The following is a 19,554-nucleotide window of genomic DNA, read 5'->3' on the forward strand; positions in this document are numbered from 1 at the left end:
CTCCCTAATTCACCACGGAGGTAATACAGGCCAACTAAAAACATTCTTTCAAATAGTACCTGAAGTCACATACAAAAATAGTTAAAAGCACTACGCAGTGACATTCTCCCTGAATATGCCTGTACGTTTTGGCATCTTATCATGCAACAAGCAAAAAAAAAAAAAAATGTTCTGTTTGGGACCTATAAATTCCCAGAAGCTCTTTTTTTTAAGATCACAATAAAATATAAAACCATCTCAAAGCAATTTATTGACATTACATTTCAGAGGAAAATAGTTTATTTTATGTTTCCTCCTCCAGACAGAAATAGAGATGGAGACTTCATACTACAAACACTTTGCACCATGCCTTTCTTTCCTAGCCAGATTTCTTCACCCATCTCTCCCAAAATGAGGGGCAACTCCGTCTGAAGCGAAGCAATGAAGCTGGTACTTCAAGACCCTGCACTCTGGGAGTCAGAAGTTAAAACATCATTATCAAGCCAAAGAAAAGAGCAGAAAAACCTCAAGACAGATGTTTCAGCATGCTGCTAAAAATGTGGTTAAAGTAAGGGAAAAAAAAAAAAAAAAGGAAGGCTTGGAGAGTTCATCCCCCAAAAAGCTCTGGTCTGCCAAAAGGAGGCAGAGTGAAATTTCAGTTGCTGCAGAGATGGTGAAGGAGGATAAGAATCAGTGTTGGGAAATTGAGTATATAAACTACCAAATTTTTTTTTTTTTTTTCAGACAACAGGCACAGGAGATTGCTACAGCTTCTGAACAGCTTGAAGAGGAGAAATGGCCACAGGCAGTATTATGCATCTGTAACAGTTAGGTGATAATGTTACATTGACCGGAGCAGGACAGATACGTGTGCCCCCCATACACATTTCTGTGCTCCTGGCATGAGAATAACTGAAATAATGGTTTCTGTGGAATTATGTGCTTTTGTGGGGTTATGGATTGGTAGGGTGTTGACTTTGGAGGGTTCTGGAAGACTGAGAACTAACAATGACACCAGCAGAACTAAGCTTTTCATACTGACTGAGGATCAGCTTTCTGCATTTCCTACTACTAGAATCTTGCTCTGTTCAAAAGTTATTAATAAGCAGACATTATAAATGTGGGAGTGAAAATTGCAGTCCTACAAGTCTGAGTCATTTCTTAAACAAAAGTATTACTAGTTCTTGTACTTTTACTAGTAATATTTAGTATTCTTAGTATTAGAAAATGAGCAATAATCTACATGTCTGAGGGGGGTGTTAACTAGGTCTTACAGCAGATTTTCAAAGACATTGATTTTAAGTCACAAACAAGTGAAGAAAAATTCACAATACCATACCATGAAACACTTACAATCAATGAACACTGATTTTGCATTAGAAATTAATTATAAATTATGCCTTGAAAATAGAGGCAGAAAACGAGGTCAGTTATATTGAAAGTAATAATGTACATAGTAAAATGGCAACAAGTGCACAATAAAGGGTATATAAATATATATAAATTTAACAAAGCTTTCTAAAAATCACTGTGTAACTGTTAAATACCCTTTTAAAATTAGGCATAATTTCTGATTAATGTCCTGGCTTTATAATGTTAAGACAAAATCTCTGAATTTCTACCCAAGCTAGAAAACATATATTTTGTAACAACATATTATTTCATGTACACTATCATATTGGTTTGTAGTTAGACCGTATAGCTACATGAAGTACATAATGGAAGTTGTAATATTTCTCTTTAAATATGTGGTCTTGCGATGCTGGGTCTGCTTGATTTTTTAGGAAAGCGGATAAAATACATACTCCCAGAATCCTGGCATATTCAAAATACTCATTTTAAAATACGTTAAAACACTTCTATTTTTAAAAAGTACTGTTCATCAGAATGTGCTGAACAGATCAGCCATGGCTTTGCCATTCAGATAAATGCCACCCTGACCTTTATGCTTCACCATCAAGTAGTTCATACAGCAGTCACAAATTCTGGCCTAAGTATTGCCTGAATTGGGATACTGTCCAATGCAGTTAAAGGAGGAAATTCTTAGGTAGTTAAATATAAATTAACAGTGTTTTGTAACAAGCCCTAAATCATTTGAGGAGGTTAAGAACACCAACATGCCAGCAGGCATTCACTATCAGAGTGGAGTGAAAACAAGAAAGGTCATCAGGAATCATAACAACAAATATGCATCCTTCTGCTGAGATTTCCACCTGCTGATATCTAAAATGGGACTGTTTGCTCTTACTGGAAGTACAACTTTGGATACTATTATTTTCTAAACATCCTTATCATCAAGGAAGTTCAATTCTTTTCTTCTTGACAATGAGACGTGTCCCTTGGCAAATGAGGTAAAAGTTTCTGTAGACAGAACAAAGAGGAAATATCAGTTCCCTAGTGAAGTTTGATGGGAGTCAAGCAGGGGACAGAGGTTTGGTAAAATTTGGGACCATATTTGCGTTGCGTTCTTTTTGTTGGGAAAAGCAAATACAGATTTTCTCTCTTAATGTAGATCTTGATTCTGTCACAAGAAGTAGCCAAGAAGTCCATTCAGAGGCATTCCCTTAGCCAAAGAGCTTGGCCATGAAATGACAGACGGGTCTATTGATACCAAATAAACAGATTGTTACTGAGATACAAAAAGACCTGCAAAGCAATTGGTTGATCAGTAGACCAAAAACATGAGCTAAGTTTCTGAGAGATGAATTTGACCATATCACAGCCAAAACACGTTAACACAAGAGGACAGAGCTCAAGCATCCATCATCCAGCAGACAAAAGCATCCAACATCCAGACAAAACTTCAAATGGAAAAAAAAAACTGAACCCAGAAGTTTCCAGCCTAAGACGGGATATTTGTGATATGCCAGAATATGCAATACAAAAAATATTATTATTAATAATAACTGATTCTATGCTTTCTTACATTTGTTCTTAGTAATGTTTATGTAAACACATAAAAGAAGATGCTAGTTATTGGTCAAATGATTCACCAACAGATCATGCTAGTCAATGCTAAATATTATAGTTGTCTACTGAAACCTTTCGTTACATCGCTTTATTGATTTACTTTTTTTTTTCCCACTTAGAGACAGACTTTCATCTTAATCACATACTGTCACTCTAAAATTATTTGATTACTACAGACAGTACCTAACTTGGTTAGAACTGGAAGAACTGGAGAACAGTAATTCCCCTTTTTTTTTCTTCATTTGCAAATGTTTTGTATCTGGTACTTTCTTGACACTTTTTTTCTTCTATTATATCAGAACAGAGCATGCACAGGAGATGGTGAAAATCTTTCTGGGCATAGTTCAGTTCTTTCTTCCATATATTTTTATGCATTACTTTGTAGAAGTCTTCCCCTTAGAAATGAGGCAAGAGGAGTAGAATAATAGCAGGGGGATTATTTACTAGGTGTGTCACTGAAGCATCTTTTAAGTACTTTCTAAAAATTGACTACAGAATAATCTGAGGGTGTTCTTCCTATAAATCAGTGATTTCAGAAGCATTCCCTTCAAGAACTTTTGGGAAGCTAGTATGCATTTGGCTGGCTTTAATCAATAGTAGATTTACCAATAAGAAAGGTATTTTTTAAAGTCTAATATGATGTTTCAGAGTTCACAATCAAAGGATGTCTCCTTTATGATTATATGAAGTATCTACTTTTTGTTCTACCACAGACCCAAATCCTTACATGGCCAGAGGACAGACACATCACCACTGCTGACACGAATCTTGCCTGTTCAGGCTGGGGTAATTTGTAGTGAGTTGGCTTAATCAAGACTTGAAGTACTGTTCTACTCATAACAACAGCATAGTATTCTTTTGTTCATTTTAAATATGTGGGACAAAATGTTCTCTCTTATGAGTCACCTCTTTAATATTCTGACACATAAGAACAAACAATCTACAAAGTGATACTAAATACTGAGCCGTATTAACTTCTTTTCTCTTCTTCCTTTTTCCAGAATGGAGAAAATACAAAACCAAGTCTTTCATCAACTATTCTTTTCAATCATTCTGCTCAGGTCAAATGAAATAAAGAAATCATTTCCTTTGAATTGTCCTAGCCTATTGTATTTACGCCACGTGACATAACGGTCAAAATGAGTCCATTACATGAAAAAATCTCATTAGGGGTATGCCTGTTGTATGCCTTCCAGTTTTATGGTTCTGTTTATTTGATTTCTTTGCTTGCACACATGTTCAAGGATGTAATAAGTGAAGTTTTGACAGCTTAAACACTTCTAAAGAATATTTTGAAACTAACTGTTTTGAAACTAACTATGCATGAGAGTGCTATGAGTTCTGAACAGAATTTCCATAGTGACTTCTAAGAATTAAATTACTTAAAATAAATGATGCACAGTTCACTGAGTTCTTTAACAGGTCTAGTAGTCATGCTATATTACCTACCGTATAGTCTCTATTCTAGGCAACAGATAGAGAACTATCTCTTCAGACTTTATCAGTTTCAGAAGAAAGAGTTTGAAAAGATCATGTTCTCTCAAAATTTCGATAGTTGCAGATTTAGAACACCACACATTAAATGCATAGTTATGATCAGCTGCTTTAAAGAAACATTCCTCTTTCTACATGTGATCCTGAATGCCTTTGTTTGGGAGATGTGGTCTACATATTACTTTTAATTGTGGCTCAGATGAAAGGTGAAATTCTTTTTAAATTGAATAAGTTTTCATCTCAGGCATATGGTGAAGGGTGATATCATTGATAAAAGTAATTCAAGAAATCACTTACTAATCCAGCAAACTTCTAATTTAAAAGTTAGTTAAGGAGAGAAGCAAATCACATTTGAGATACTATTTCACTATTTCATTTTATTTTTTAAAAGGGGGAATTCTAAATCATTTTTGTTTGAAAAATTTTCTCCATTGACTAACTATAATGGATACCTACCTAACATACCACAGAAATTAAAATTTCACTACCTGGAGGGCTGGATTCATTCTTCTGCTTCTCCAAGAGCCAATTCCATCCCTAACAGGGGTGATTTATTCATTGTTTACTGATGAGAACTTATTAAAAGACCACTTGGGTGTTTTTTATTGTTTTTATTTTGTTTTTTTTCCTTCAAAAGAGCTAATTAGCTTCATGCTATTGGTGAAATATCTCCCCAATCCACCACAGAGAAGGACTCATATCCTATTTTTCTTACTATTTATCAGAAAAGTGGACCATTAATTCTGGCAGAAGGGTGGAAGAAGAATCTCAACACCTACTGCTAGGCAGGTTCAGTGGTCCGCAGCAGTTTGGCAGAGATTTTAGCAGCCTCAGCCCTGCAAAAGGTACAGCTGAAGGTCATAACAGGATCCCTAATCCTGCTCCATGCCAACTTGCGTATGAAGTAGTTTATATATTGCAGCCTACGTAATAATACATCTAAAATTTGTTACTTGTTGCTAGCTTAGGAAAAGCTGAAGGGTATGGGGGAGAATATATGAGAGGGATGCAGATAACAGGAGGAAGATTGTCAGCTTTACAATGATCTTATTTTACAGCCAGTTTACTCTGAGGACAGTAATAATAGTAACAGAACTGGCCTTGCTCCTGAGGAGTTTACAATCTACATAAATAAACAGATAGAAGAGGCTGAAGTGATCTTCTTCCCAGAAACATAAAAGCAGCCCTTGCACTTGACTCACTGTCGAGTGTCATCATCCAATATGCCATGCCGGCCCCGGACAAGCGTAGCTCTCAGGCAGTTAGGATGAAATACAATGCTCTCATTTTCAGATGTATCTATTGTAATTCATACAAGAATAAAAAGATATTTGAAACTAATAACTTACAGAGAAATGAAGAATGTGATCTCTTGTTTCTTCTGAGCAGATATTGACAGGGCAATCAAAGCCATGACTGAGTGAAATTCTTCCTTTCCATTTAATAACCCGTAATTAATGCTGCTGTTTGCAAAACGTGCACGCTTTTCCAGATTCTGGTTCTTTTACAAAACCATGGTCAGATTATTATTAGTAGCTCTCGATTATCAAAAGTGTCAGGAAACAGAACACAGCTGCCTTTAGTAACAAAAACAAAAGCATCTTTTTAACATACAACCTTCTTGCATTTGCAGATGTGAAAGGTGACAAACCGAATGAGTTCTATGGGTTAATAACTTAAATTACTTAACTTAATATTTTTCTAATCATATATTTCCTAGATTATTAAGATTTTCTAACTTTTACATCTGCTCTCTGTGATCCTGGAATCCTGTATCCACTGTTTTCACCTTTGTATTTGTGCTCTACAAATAAGTTACCATTTCTTCCACATCAAAAAACAAAGTCAAACTTTTGGCAGAAATAGCATTTAACACACCATATATAGAAAAGAGTTAAAGAATTATTGTAATCATTTATCCATGAATTAATAGTTTTTCATTTCTGAGATAGGAAATGCTAATATTTGCAAATCTCATACTGCCAATTTTATATTATTTTCTTTTTTAACTGTTTAGGCAGTAATATAATGGGTTAAAATAAGTCAGTATGAAACAAGCATTTCTGAAAATGGTCATCCACTTCTAAAGTTACTTTCCAGATAGAGAAAATAAAATTGAGATCGTAACAGGAAAATTTCTATAAAAGGCGGTAAAAATAATGGAAGAGAGTAACTTGGAATCAATCACCATTGTAACCTTTACATTTTTATACCATTAGATAATTTTTTTATCCTCTTTCTTCCAAAATTCAAATGTAATAAATTTTCTGAGTGGTAGAGAAGTTATTTATATTTTAATAACAGGAAAAAAAGAATCTATAAAAGTAATTATTACCCATCTGCTTTACAGTGCACAGCACTGAGCTTCCTGGCAGCACATGCCTGGCAATACTCTGTAGTTTCTGCAAGCTTTAGTCAAAGAAACTTAGACAACATTGCTTTCCTAAGAAAACAGAATGATGTTAAGAACCCCAAAAATATGATTTCGTATCTAATGTAAGTACTCACCAAGGCAATTCTCACTGAATTATGCAGCAGTATTTTTGTGCCTTTTTATTAAAGATATTACCAAGTGCTTTCAGTTATAAAATAAACTCAGTAAAGTCCGGATGCTGTTATTTAACATACACCATGTAGTGGAATATTCATAACCCTGTTGCTCTATTGCAACGTGTTGTAAAGTGTGCACTTCCTACAAATGGAAAAATATTTCAAAGGAGCTTTTAATTATGGATGAAATTTCCCTAAACCAGAATATATACTAGCAAGTAGGCAACTTCATTTTGATTTTCTATTCATTTGTTTGTTTTTACCAGATTCTCCTCTTACCATTTTTCATAGTTTAAGTAAAAATACTTCAGTGTTATTTTTAAGTATATCATCAAATACAAATTCAAAGTCCATTAAAAAGCAATAGGAAGGATTCCATTAACTTCAGGGGGCTTTGGATTACAAGCAATATAAATGCAACCTGATTAGCACAAAAAGCAGTCTTAGAATGGCCAAATATTACATCACAGAGATACAGTTCCTTCCCTGAGCCATGCCAACACAGCTAGAGATCAACAGAGATGCAGGAGCTTGTGATTGCTATGGACAAATGATAAAAAGTTATCCCTGTATTTTATTATCTAAAAGTGAGGAGAAATAAATTTTGGTTTGTATATACCAAAGTAAACAAAATGAAATTAAAGTAAAGCAATAAGGAAAAGGTAAGGAAAATTAATTTTGGAAAGGGTTTCATATTTCCACGACATTTTTCCTAGAATTGCTAGTATCTTAAAGCAAAGAGTGATTTTTAAAATTTAGACTCAACAACAAACCACAATTGTAAGCAGGAACTCAGCCTCAAGGTTTCCTACTAAATGAAAGTGGTTAGACTTCCTGGCAGAAGATAATTTTTGATGGAGAAATAGATTCATCTTAATGAAAATGAAAAGCACTCAGTTATGATGTGAAGAGGTCTCTCTGTGGAGATATTTAATTAAGAGTGATCTAATTTTATTATAAGTAATTCTCACAATGTTGGCTTACTTCAAGTAAGCCTGTGCTAAAGAAAGGTGGCAAACAAGTTTATATCCTTAATTAGAAGAAATTTCATTTTCATTGTGATGGACAGCCATGTGGCCATACAGCTTTTACTAAATTAATAGAATCTGTATAAATATAGACATAAGCCAAGCAGAAAATTTACCTCTGAAATCTCAATAAGCCAGTCAATTTTGAAAACAGCAGGGTTTGATAAACAGTGAGCTAATGAAAGATAATGATATTTCCAGTAATAGCATTTCTGGAGTTCCACAGGAGAGACGAGAGAAGGAAAAAAAGGTGTTTAGAGAGGGACCAGACCATCAAGATCTGAGAGTGTATTATGAAGGAAGGGAGCAAAGAGGAATTACATATACTGCATGTCTGTACACTGATTTTCTGTGGCTTTATTTATTGAAAAGTAGAGGGCTGGATTTGTTAGAGAAACAAAGAAAGCATTCAACTTTGGTAACAGAGTTCTGCATGACTTGATTGACCAAACAAATCTCAGATGCAAGGATTTAATAATCAGATGGGTGCATGTGTATCTTAAGACACAGTAGTAGAGACTACTACTAGACTACTAGTAGAGAGTCAATTAGTTTTGCAACCACACTCTCCACATATTTGTGCTTACGCAGGAAGTTTAGCTTTGCATATTCAAAGAAGCATGTGCAGAAGAGTCATAAAGGATCTTGGAGGCTAGCCACATGTATATAGATATGGGACCCAGTATATATATGAGCGCAAGCACAGAAAGAGCTAGTCTGACTTCTGGTGTTTAAAGACAAAACAATTTTGGGTTTTCTCTTGCAGCTTGTGACTCCACTAGTAACACTGCAGGTTGTAAAAAAGAAATCAGCCTCGCCTTGTGACTGCTTAAGATTGAATTTGATCAGCTTTTACCTCAGGATAGAGTAATTCAGAAACTAATGTCCACGTGTAAGGAACAGCAACTGACTTTAAAATGTGCTGAATTAGATTCACATACAGGAGAAAACACCTGGCATACAGCTAGTGAAAAAGTTGGATGTGCTTAGAAATGTAAAATGCACACAAACTAAAACATACTAAGTTTTGGAGGGTTTTAATTTTTGCATTAATTAGTAACAAAACAATTAGTAGCATTTTAACATTCTGATTGCCTGAGGTCATAGCTAGTTAATGGAAAACCCAAAAATTAAGTACGAGACTTCTACTTTCTAGCCTGGGAAACTGCAGTAGACATAAAGCTGTTTACCCAGTAGAAGTAAAACAGATGAGAAATGAAGAAAATGGAAAAACAGGTACAAAATGAATACTAGCACTATGCAGCACAGCAGCAAAAACAAGACAGCCTTTGCATAGCCTGATTCAAGTTTGAAAAGTGCTGAAGATGGATGAGTCTATACAGTTACTGTAGAACTTTGACTAACTCTGATCTAATATCAGAACATCTATGAGAGGACATTTCATCTCATCCAGAGTAATGGCTTTAATTCTTTTATTTTCATTTTGAACATTAAGTAATTGGCCAGTCTGATGTCAGATGTGTTGCCTTCTGAGAAGTACTTAGCCCTTAGGATGAAGGCCAAACATCTAAGCTCTTGTCACATCAGGTCTTGGTGCACTTGAGCTGTACTTAAGGAATAAAAGCAGCCAGTGCATTTCCATGTTTCCATTTTGAATGGTTCAGAGTCCTTTGATTTCTTTTTCAAAAGGGTCTGTCTTAGCAACTATCTTTTGTTAGCTTTCATAGCTAATTATACACTCATCTCTGAGATCCTCTGAAGATCTTCCATGATATCTAATAAAAGCTGACTGGTAGAGGAATTATCTAGGAAAACATGTTACTGTTTCCTCACCAATGACACTGTGGCTAGAAAAATGTATATTGCTGTACCTTGCTACCATAAAGATGACCAATACTGTGGAATGAATTAAACAGATGAAATGATTAAAGGTTTGGAATGAGGAATGTAATTTTGAGGAAATGCTATAATCAGCATAGTTTGGTCAAGAAAGTTTCAGTAGGAGATGTGATTATCTTCTACACAAGCACAAGCACCAAAAAAAGAGGAAAAGAAACTGTTTAGGGTGAAGCCCAAGGAAACATAGCTAGTGCTATCTGGACTAAATTGAGCAATGGAAAATATCAGAAGAATGCACTGAACGTGAGAGGTGACTGCTTGTGAAGTGTTCTGGTAAGGGCACTGATGCAACCTTGAACAGGATAGCCAAGTCTGACAGCCCGGGTCAACCACAAAGTTTATTTAGTAGAATTTTTCTTTACCAAGTTTGAAGAGTTTGGGTTTTTTGTTTTGTTTTGATTTGATTTGTTTTCTCCATTATATCGTTGCTTTCATATTAAATGCCAGATCTTCAGCTCATATTTACTGTATCCAGCAAGGCCTAGAACAGAATCTAGGCTTTGATCATGAATTGATATATGATAGATTTAGTCATAATCCACAAAAGTATATTGAATCCCCAAAACTTCTTGTGGATAAAGGAAAAAAAAAATAGTGAGTCATTGCAGGCAAGATTTGCAAGCGTAGATTTTTCTTCATAAGAGAATGGCTAGGTAACAGTTATACAAAAACAGCATGATTCATGACAACAACTCATGCCACTGGGTTTTATGGAAAGATTCTAGCAAGCTATGAAAGACAAGACAAGAAATTTCAGTGTTTCAAAAAAGGACGAGTGTCTTAGATTTTTACTTAACATTGCTATTTTTCTAATGCTAACTATTAATTTTTTAAGGATTTACATATTAAACAGTAATGACTACATCCTAAATGTAAAATACACAGTGCACAAGTGTAAACAGAGTTCAGTTTGGAATATAGAAGTCACCAATGACAATAGGACTTTGTTAGACCGATTACCACACTGGTACTTTTTTTCTGAGAGAGTATCAAAATAAACAGTAAATAACCAATTTTATAAACTATAGTACATGTAATATTTTTCCTTAGCAGCTATACTTCTCAAATGTATTGATTGAATTAAGCTGTTTTTTAGTGTACTGTTAAGTCCCAAATTAATCTGGGACTGTATTATCCCATACTGATAACATCATACTTTATACAGACCTATGTTCAATAATTACTTTTAAAAATTCCATACCTGAATTTAAAAAATAAAAACAAAGAACTACAGCTGTGTTAAATCACTTTGTGTTTCATGACACCTTCAGAGTCAAAAGTCCAGGAAGAGTTACAGTTTTCCAATCTCATGTTTCCATGTTTCATTTTGAAGGTATTTCTTTTAATAGTGTGAATGTCAAAACAGCATATCCCAGCAACCCTAGTAACTGAAGTAAATGTTACAGGCAGCATAGTACATATCATAAGCAATATACAATATTAGAAAAGAATAGGTCAAAGTGTCTCAGAGTTTGGTAAGAGTACTGAGCACAGTATCCTTTCTTGCCAGTATCTACCCTTTGACGAAATTCAGTGTGATCTGATATTTTTCATTGGTTGTGTACAGCAAGTGGTATTTAAAGTTTTGCTCAAGTTCTCTGTCCTTACATTTGCTGGGGTATACTGACAATAGAATAACTAACTGGAAGTAAATTGCTGAGGCCCTATTTAGCTGTATAACAATATGGTAATTTAGTTATATTCATGTTTACTTGTGAATGCAATGCATCTGTATCTGTGAGCTATTATTATCTCTGTAAGATGTCTGTTATCTTTCTTGAGAATACCTAAATTGTAATGGAATCCTAAAAGAGAGGGAAGTTTTTCTAACTGGTTATAGGACCACCCTCATTCTAAAGAATTCAGACAGGGAAAAAAAAAAAAAAGATTTTTTTTTTTAAAAAAACTAATGATCACAAAACATATTGCCCATGTTCTTGCTTCATTACATTTTGCAAAGAGCAAATTAGTCTGCAGTTTCTATAAACAGTGCCCACAACAGGACACAGCATTCATCCTGTGGCTGTTGGAGTACCAAGTAGCAGCAAGCTTGTTTTGTGAATGGTACAGCCTTCTTGTTCACAAACCATCACACTATTAGACAGCTGACTCATGTTTTCAGGTTAACTGCTGCATTTTTAACAATGAAAATAGGAAAAAAAATAGGAGAAATATTAAAAATATGAAGATGTTAAATAATTAATTTCCTCAGAATTAGTGGCTCTCTGATTCAGAGAAAAACAAGTAAGAGATTGGAACATGGAATATTCCAATGCAACAGTACCACAATTGATTTAAGGATTGATTTAAGTTTTGTCAAACAAGCTGCTAAGTTATTTGTTGTTGCACAATTCATCCCTTCCTGAAACAGAGGAAAATCACCGTTCATTTCACCACATTGTATGTGGAGACAAACTGTACTCAAGTGTATTGCTGGTGCAGAAGGTAAAAGAGAGAATCAGTACTTTGAAATTTCTTCATTGAAACATTTCCAAGGAATTTAGCCTTCCTACTAAATTTCAGGTATGATGCAGACAATGAAGTGATGCTTGCAGAAATAATTTGGTTTAACAATACAGGACATCAACAACCATTTTATAAAACCAGATCATTTAGATTAAGCAGTAAATCAACAAAGAAAAAAAAAAAAAAAAGCTTATGGGCTGTATAAAATTCATCCGCCCAAATTTTCTCATTTAAATGTTCCATTCCACTTCACTTATTTATTTATTTATTTATTTTTAAAGGAAAGAATTGCTTGGCATATTAAATTGCTTGGAATTTAATTGTCTATCCTCTAGAAAATCCTACTCAAATATAACTAAGTTTGTCCTGTCTAATTACAATGATTCAGTAACACAGCAAATACTTTGTCACAGTTTTTCACACTTTCACACATAACCACAATGAGGTGTCTATGATTTCAGTGCCCTGATAAATTACAGGATTGCAGCATACCATTTTGTTGGCTAGATTTTGGACCAGGGTTTCCCCAAGGACAGTGTTCCAGCCCTGCAGTTCAAATGACCCTTCTGGCTTACACCCAGGCTTCAGCCAACGCTTCTCCCAGCATCAGATAGGTTTCACTCTGCCACGAGTTCCAAAAACAGTTCGGACCCTCTGATTAATGCTCTGATTAATGAGAGCATTTGTTAAATATGTTCTTTTATAACTAGAAAAATAAAACTCCTCTACTTGCTTTGCAGTATAAGAATACTTAGAAATATTTCTTAAAGCAGGAGACTGCAGAAAGAGAAAATCGGGAATGATATAAGCAAGGGAACTGCCCGCAGTGAAACACAATTCTGTGCAGGCTCTGTGTCTAGAACACCTCTATTGCATTTAGCTATAAAATGACCCACATCTGTTCCTGTAGATCCCAAATTCATGCAAGCTGAAATACTACTTATGTTATAGTTCACATTCTCCTGGCTGACCAGAAGTGGAACTGCAAGCTACCAAGCCTGTAACTATTGTAACACTGAGAAACAATTTCTTAGCAAAGTGGGAGAGTTCAAACGTGAAGCTCAGAAGAAAAAAAATAATAATAAAAATCACATATAAGAAGCCACATACCAAAAATCCTCCCCATTTAGAAAATCTATCTAAAAATAGTGGGGAAAATTGTAAACGATGTTATCTGCTTTATTAAACTATAAATGGCAAGTCTTCATGAAAGATTATACCTAAATGAGATCATACTATTTGCAATTATGCTGAAATGTAATTAACTCAAGCTCAGATTCATGCTACTACATATTTCTCCCATGTGTTTAATGTTGACAGGAGCATATCTGCATCAGAAATTGAATTTCTGTGTTTTTTTTGGGGGGGGTTGTTTTTTGTTTTTGTTTGTTTGTTTTTTTGTTGTTTTTTTTTTTTCCAGTGGTCCTGAGTTTGAATGAGTAATTCACTCAGGAAGGAAGGAATTAAAATTCTAACACAGTCTTAATTTTGCTGCAACCAGTCACTGTTACGGATTTATATTTCATGCTCCTTTTTTTCCTGTATGCAAATTTTTCTCATATGTTTTCACATGAGACTTAACCCAGAGACTGCAAAGAACCTAAACACTTGAATCAAATTCAATGTATCGTGAATCAGGTGCTCAACAGAGAGCCATTACTGAATTTGAAAAAGCGTATTTCCAACAGCTTTGAGCAGCAATAGTCTACATCTCATCCTATTACACTAAATTTTGATTAAATGTCAAAAAGTGCGTGAATTTTGGTGTTCTCTACTGATAATAAAATTAACCTCCATGGGAGTTCACAGTTTAGCAGGCTATAACTTTTGCAGTCAGAACCAATTCAGCATAACCTGCCAGACATTATTTTTGTTAAAACTGAAGGACTTCCATGTGAGTAACTGGCATTCTTGCACCACTGTGTAATAAATATTTGATTACCAAAGTATGTGGCAGTCTTAGGTCTCCTTCACAAAAAGCTAAATGCAAAATTGTCTCTGTTGTGTTCAGTCCCACAATTTTAACCAAGCATAATCAAAGCTTAAATTTATCCCAAAAATGTGAACGAGGTGTTGTAAGTTGAGAAGTTAAAGATGTTTAATGTGCTTGCCTTTGCTCTTCTTCAAAACTTGGGTTTCACCTTTCGTCTTCTGTGAACATAAAAATGGTACTTATGTGTTATTTTTAAACCATCTAGCAAGGGAAGTGGAGGTCCTCTGGATCAAATACAGTTGTCTGGTTCTGTCCCTTTGGCAGGGAAAGAAGTTACATCCAATGCTTTGCCTTGGCTGCAGACTAACAAATTGCAGTTTCCATGGGTCATCTGACCCGTGTTCATTTGTTTCTGGGTTTAAATATCTAGATTGCCTCCTTGCGATCCAATTTCAGTGATATTGAGACAGCTTTTGAATTAATACTGTGCTTCCCATTTACAGAATTCCTTTAGATTATTTTCTTTGTTACAGTCTAGTAACAGGCACCAGGCAACAGTATTCATCTCTACCCAATTTATTTTTTTTCTTTAGAGATTTCTCCCCTCAATAGTATTAACAATGAAATGGTGACACATGAAACAATTCCTCAAAGATTATTTCAAGGGATATTAAATGGTTCTCATCATCACCTGCCTACAGAAGTGCTCACCATCATCACCAGATCTAGCATGGTTCCTCGAACCCTATGGAAGTTAAATTATTGCTTTAAAATAATGGATACGTCTTAGAGATTTCCCCATCAAATCTCAAAATATTCTTCTTTTTAACAAAACCTGTGTGTTTTCTTGGATGATCAGAGAAACAGTTGTAAGAGTTACTGTTGCCTTTCTTCCTTGTTTAGCTCATTCTACCATTAACTTTTCTGTGTACATATGTGAGAACCTAATTCTACTAAGAGTTAATGAGAAGTGTATCTCCTGTGAAATTATTTCTGATACGGAAAAGTTCCTTAACAAAAAGGGGTTAGAGAAGAAAATCTTTAATGATAGCCTCAGTAGAGCCTCTTTTCCCTCGAAGTTTCTTTACAGTCCAAAATAGAAAACGCATCTACTGAGACCTCACCTTCAAACTGCTTGTCTCGCAGTGCGGCTTTCTTGTGAGATTCTCTGGCAATCATTGCTAGACTTCTGATGTATTAACCTCTAGGAGGAGATAATCCAAAGTGACTATTCACCACTTAGCTGAAACCTGTGCACTAGGACATCCTGAAAATTAGCCATGATCTCAATCTAACTTTGATTACACCTGAGCAGAATCTCCACTTCTCCATCAACATCACAGCACCAAAGAAAAGACATAAAATCTCCATACCAGTCTTAGCAGATGTTGTGGTTTAGCCCGGCTGGCAGTCAAACACCACACAGCCGTTTGCTCACCCTCCCCCCTCCCTCTCCAGGATGGGGGAGAGACACGGGAAAGTGAAGTCTGTGAGTTGAGATAAAGACAGTTTATTAAGACAGGGAAAAGAATAACAACAATAATAATAATAATAATAGTATTAATAGTAATAATGTGTACGAAATAAGTGATGCACAATGCAATTGCTCACCACCCGTTGACCGATGCCCAGCCTATCCCCGAGCAGCCGGCCCCCCCCTCCACCCCGGCTAGCCACCCCTATATATTGTTCAGCATGACGTCAGATGGTATGGAATACCCCTTTGGCCAGTTTGGGTCAGCTGTCCTGGGTCTGTCCCCTCCCAGCTCCTGCTGCATCCCTAGCCTGCTCGCTAGCAGGACAGAGAGAGGCTGAAAAGTCCTTGGCTTGGTGTAAGCACTGCTCTACAACAATTAAAACATCAGCATGTTATCAGCGCTCTTCTCATTCTAATCCAAAACATAGCACCCTGCCAGTTACTAGGAGGAAAATTAACTCTGTCCTAACTGAAACCAGGACAGCAGAAAAGAGCAGGCTAATTTTCAGAAGTGCTTGAGTAGACCAAGGACCTGACTTTCATCATAACTAATATCAATGAAGCAGTGAAACCATTTAAATACTTGAAAAATCCTACTATTTTTCCAGCCCCACTCCAGGAAGCTTAATCATACCTTTTTATCAAGTGAAGTTTCCAGTATATGCCCACATCCACTCTATCCCTAAGTCTGAGAAGCCAAATTACAATACATTGCATGGGAGTTCACAGAGCTAAAGAGCACAAGAGAGATTACCAGTGGAAGATACTTTGCTTTCCAACAAAAAATGCAGGTATTCAGTTCCTGCCCAACCTGTTTGCAGCCAGTGCTGTTTTACAGCTTTTCCTTCTATACAGCAGAACTCTTGTATGAGATGACATTTCCTAACACAACTAAAAAAAAAGTGTTACGACATCAGCATCTTAGTTGATAATTAATCATTGCAATGAGCACCTGTTTTGCCCTGAACAATCTACAGAAAGATCTGATATAAGAAAGAGGGTCAAGACTATTTTTGCTTTTCCTTTTTTCCCCCAATGAAAAGGAAACACCATTCCCACTCAGATAATAAAATTATCACCTTTAAACACAGCAGAAGACTACTATTGACAGACACAGCAGCTCTGTAAACTGTTGGAAAGATAGAACAAGATGATGTATAAAGCTCAGAAAACTCAGAAATTAAGCCCGAGTATTGGACCCTGTTTTAGTCTTGAAGATTGATGATGCATGGCTAGAATTCGTATACTTCGTTAAAGTGCTGAGAGAGAAAAATTGTGCAAGTACCAAAATTGTAGATAAAGAAGCAAGGAAAAACAGCTGACCTAGAATAATCACCACTTACCTGATAGAAGATAAAACAGTATATATGTTGGCCTGCTGCATCAGCATCCTGTCTTCCCCAAAGGATTTGTGAGAAAAGCTTTCGGATACTATTCCCCTGTGATCTGCCCTTTTGGGACACATTAAAAATAATTTATAATTAATTATTAAATGTAATTTAATGATTAAAATTATTAAATAAAATATTAAATTTACAATTTATAATTAATTACTTGTTAAAATAATTTATCGATTATTAAAAGAAGAAGAAGAATTGGATATGGAGCAAAAAGCCTGGCAAAGACAAGAAAATCATTGCCAAGCAAAACAAATAAGGAAGTAAAGAGGAGAGCTATTGGATGCACTAATGGGATAGGAAGTATCCTGTTGCCTCTTATTGAATTGAAGAGTAACAGGGACCAGGAAGCATGCAGAAATATTTTGGAACATAAAGGCAGTAAACAAACAGCACAGTCAATATACAATGTGCTATAAGGTGAAAAGTTAAGGAAAAGGAGATGGCTTCTTCAGGAAACCTAAGTATCAACACTTGGTACCACTAAACAAAAATGCTTAGAAAATGTTAGGTTAAGCAGGAGAAGACAATAGAATTTACACGTATATGTACACAAATAACTTTTTATGAGTTACTGAGCTACTGGAAGCAAAATAGAGAGCTTCAAACAAGCTGAAAACACAGCTGCTGGGAAGCTGATTGCAGTCCAGTTAGGGCAGGGATGAACCAGCTGCCTTTGAGAGAGAGATGAAGAAGCCTATTCTGGGGGCTCACCACAGCTACACTCCTTCCCTGCTCAAGCTCATTAGCCCCAAAGATGCTTAAAAACACTGTGTCTTCCCTTTCTAATCTGGATTCAAAATGGCACGCCATTTTGCTGTGTTGGATAGAAAGGATCATGTTTATGTGTAAAAGAAATTTTATGCCCATATTTTCCTGATAGACTTTAGCAAACACATGATGTTCTTTTGGGCAGCAAGAGAAACTCAAAATTTTATTTTATAAAATTCACATGTTGTCATGACTATGCACAAATGTCCAATACAGTACTGAGATGAAGTATATTCACCCATTTCTCTATACTTTGACTTTGTGCTGCTGAATATTAAACCTAAGTAATACAGAAAAACAGGACAAGAAAGTTTGTAAAACATGTAAATGAAAAGTATTATCTTTCACTGTAGTCTGTTTATAATTAAATCCTGCTGACAAGTATATGTGACTACCACAAGGCATATTTGCTCACCTCATCATGTAAGTAGAGCTGGCTGCATCACCAGTAGTACCAGCTTTGCACACACATTTAGCCAAATGCCAAGGCTTTAGCTGCTGTCACTGGGAACTTTCTGACACTCATTTGAGGAACAGGCTGACACTCAAATGCTGTGGAGGTCAAAGGAACCCCCATCGACTTCAGCAGAGCCAGGCTGCGCTCAGTGAAAGGCTGTTCATTTACAGTAGAAATACAGAGCAGACTGTGTGGCTCTCATTAGAGCAAAAGCCATGGAAGGCTGTCATATGTGCACCTAAATTTAATGCAAGTAGAAAAAAAAAAAAAAAAAGCTTTATTTAAAATGAGGAAAAATGTAGAAAACATTTTTAAAGGGTGCAGAGAGATGATGATAACTGGATTATATAAGTACCTAGGAAAAAATAAGATAGAAGATAGCTTGGTAGCTATGCAGCTACCATGTGTAAATCATAACCTAGCTTGTGTCTCAGGACTAGAAACAGACACATAAACATAGAGTTATTTGTCCCAAAGCTGAAGTGCAGAATGCACTGTCTCCCTGAAAACAAAGATCATCATTACAGTGTTTGGAAGCTGTTAAACAATATGTATAATCTAGTATAGATCTATAACACTCAGAAAAAGTTTTTTTTTGTTTGTTTTTAAAGCACAGCTCTTTTCCACTAGTGACTTGAGCAACATCCTTTTCAGAGGATAAATTTAAGAAAGAACTGGGAAATGAGGGAAATGAGTACAATTTTTAACACTGGCAGATTGTTTTCCTTTATGTAAAAAGCCCCAGAGATTTGATGAGAAAGAGTATTCAAACAGAAAACTTTATTTCATAATAAATAAGCTTTTAAATTATTCTGGTATATTCAATCAAGCAAACAAGTTTTTCCCAATTCAGAAAAACTTCTTATAGTTTTATTCTTTTTTCTTGCTACATAAAATAACCTCACTTATCTCCTCAGATAAGTCTTATTTGCCTTTTTCCTGAATCTTGTGACCTCATTTTCATTTACATCACCAGCCAATCTTGTCATTAGGATTTAGAGATTTATTAAACATTTCACGGTAATCTTGGTAATGTATTTGTGATGTATTGAATTTGGTCTTAATGAACCTTTGTTTTAAAGAAACATAAACAAAGGGGACTTCTGCTCGTCTAATGCAATTTGGCAGTAGAAACACACAGAGGGGAAATGAGTTGTCCCATAGTTAGCATA

The 19,554-nt window shown here is 35.5% G+C and overlaps 1 long non-coding RNA gene across 1 annotated transcript; it reads right to left on the minus strand.

Annotated features, from left to right (window-relative positions):
- Positions 1 to 6,809: 6,809 nt before the first annotated feature.
- LOC121074029 lies at positions 6,810 to 18,596 on the minus strand. Its single transcript, XR_005822061.1, has 3 exons — positions 18,341 to 18,596; positions 17,101 to 17,208; positions 6,810 to 7,135 (listed from the first exon to the last, which is right to left on the minus strand). It is a non-coding gene; the product is annotated as an uncharacterized LOC121074029 (long non-coding RNA).
- Positions 18,597 to 19,554: the final 958 nt, after the last annotated feature.

Source organism: Cygnus olor, chromosome 8 (genome assembly GCF_009769625.2).
Source record: "Cygnus olor isolate bCygOlo1 chromosome 8, bCygOlo1.pri.v2, whole genome shotgun sequence".
Classification (NCBI taxonomy): domain Eukaryota; kingdom Metazoa; phylum Chordata; class Aves; order Anseriformes; family Anatidae; genus Cygnus; species Cygnus olor.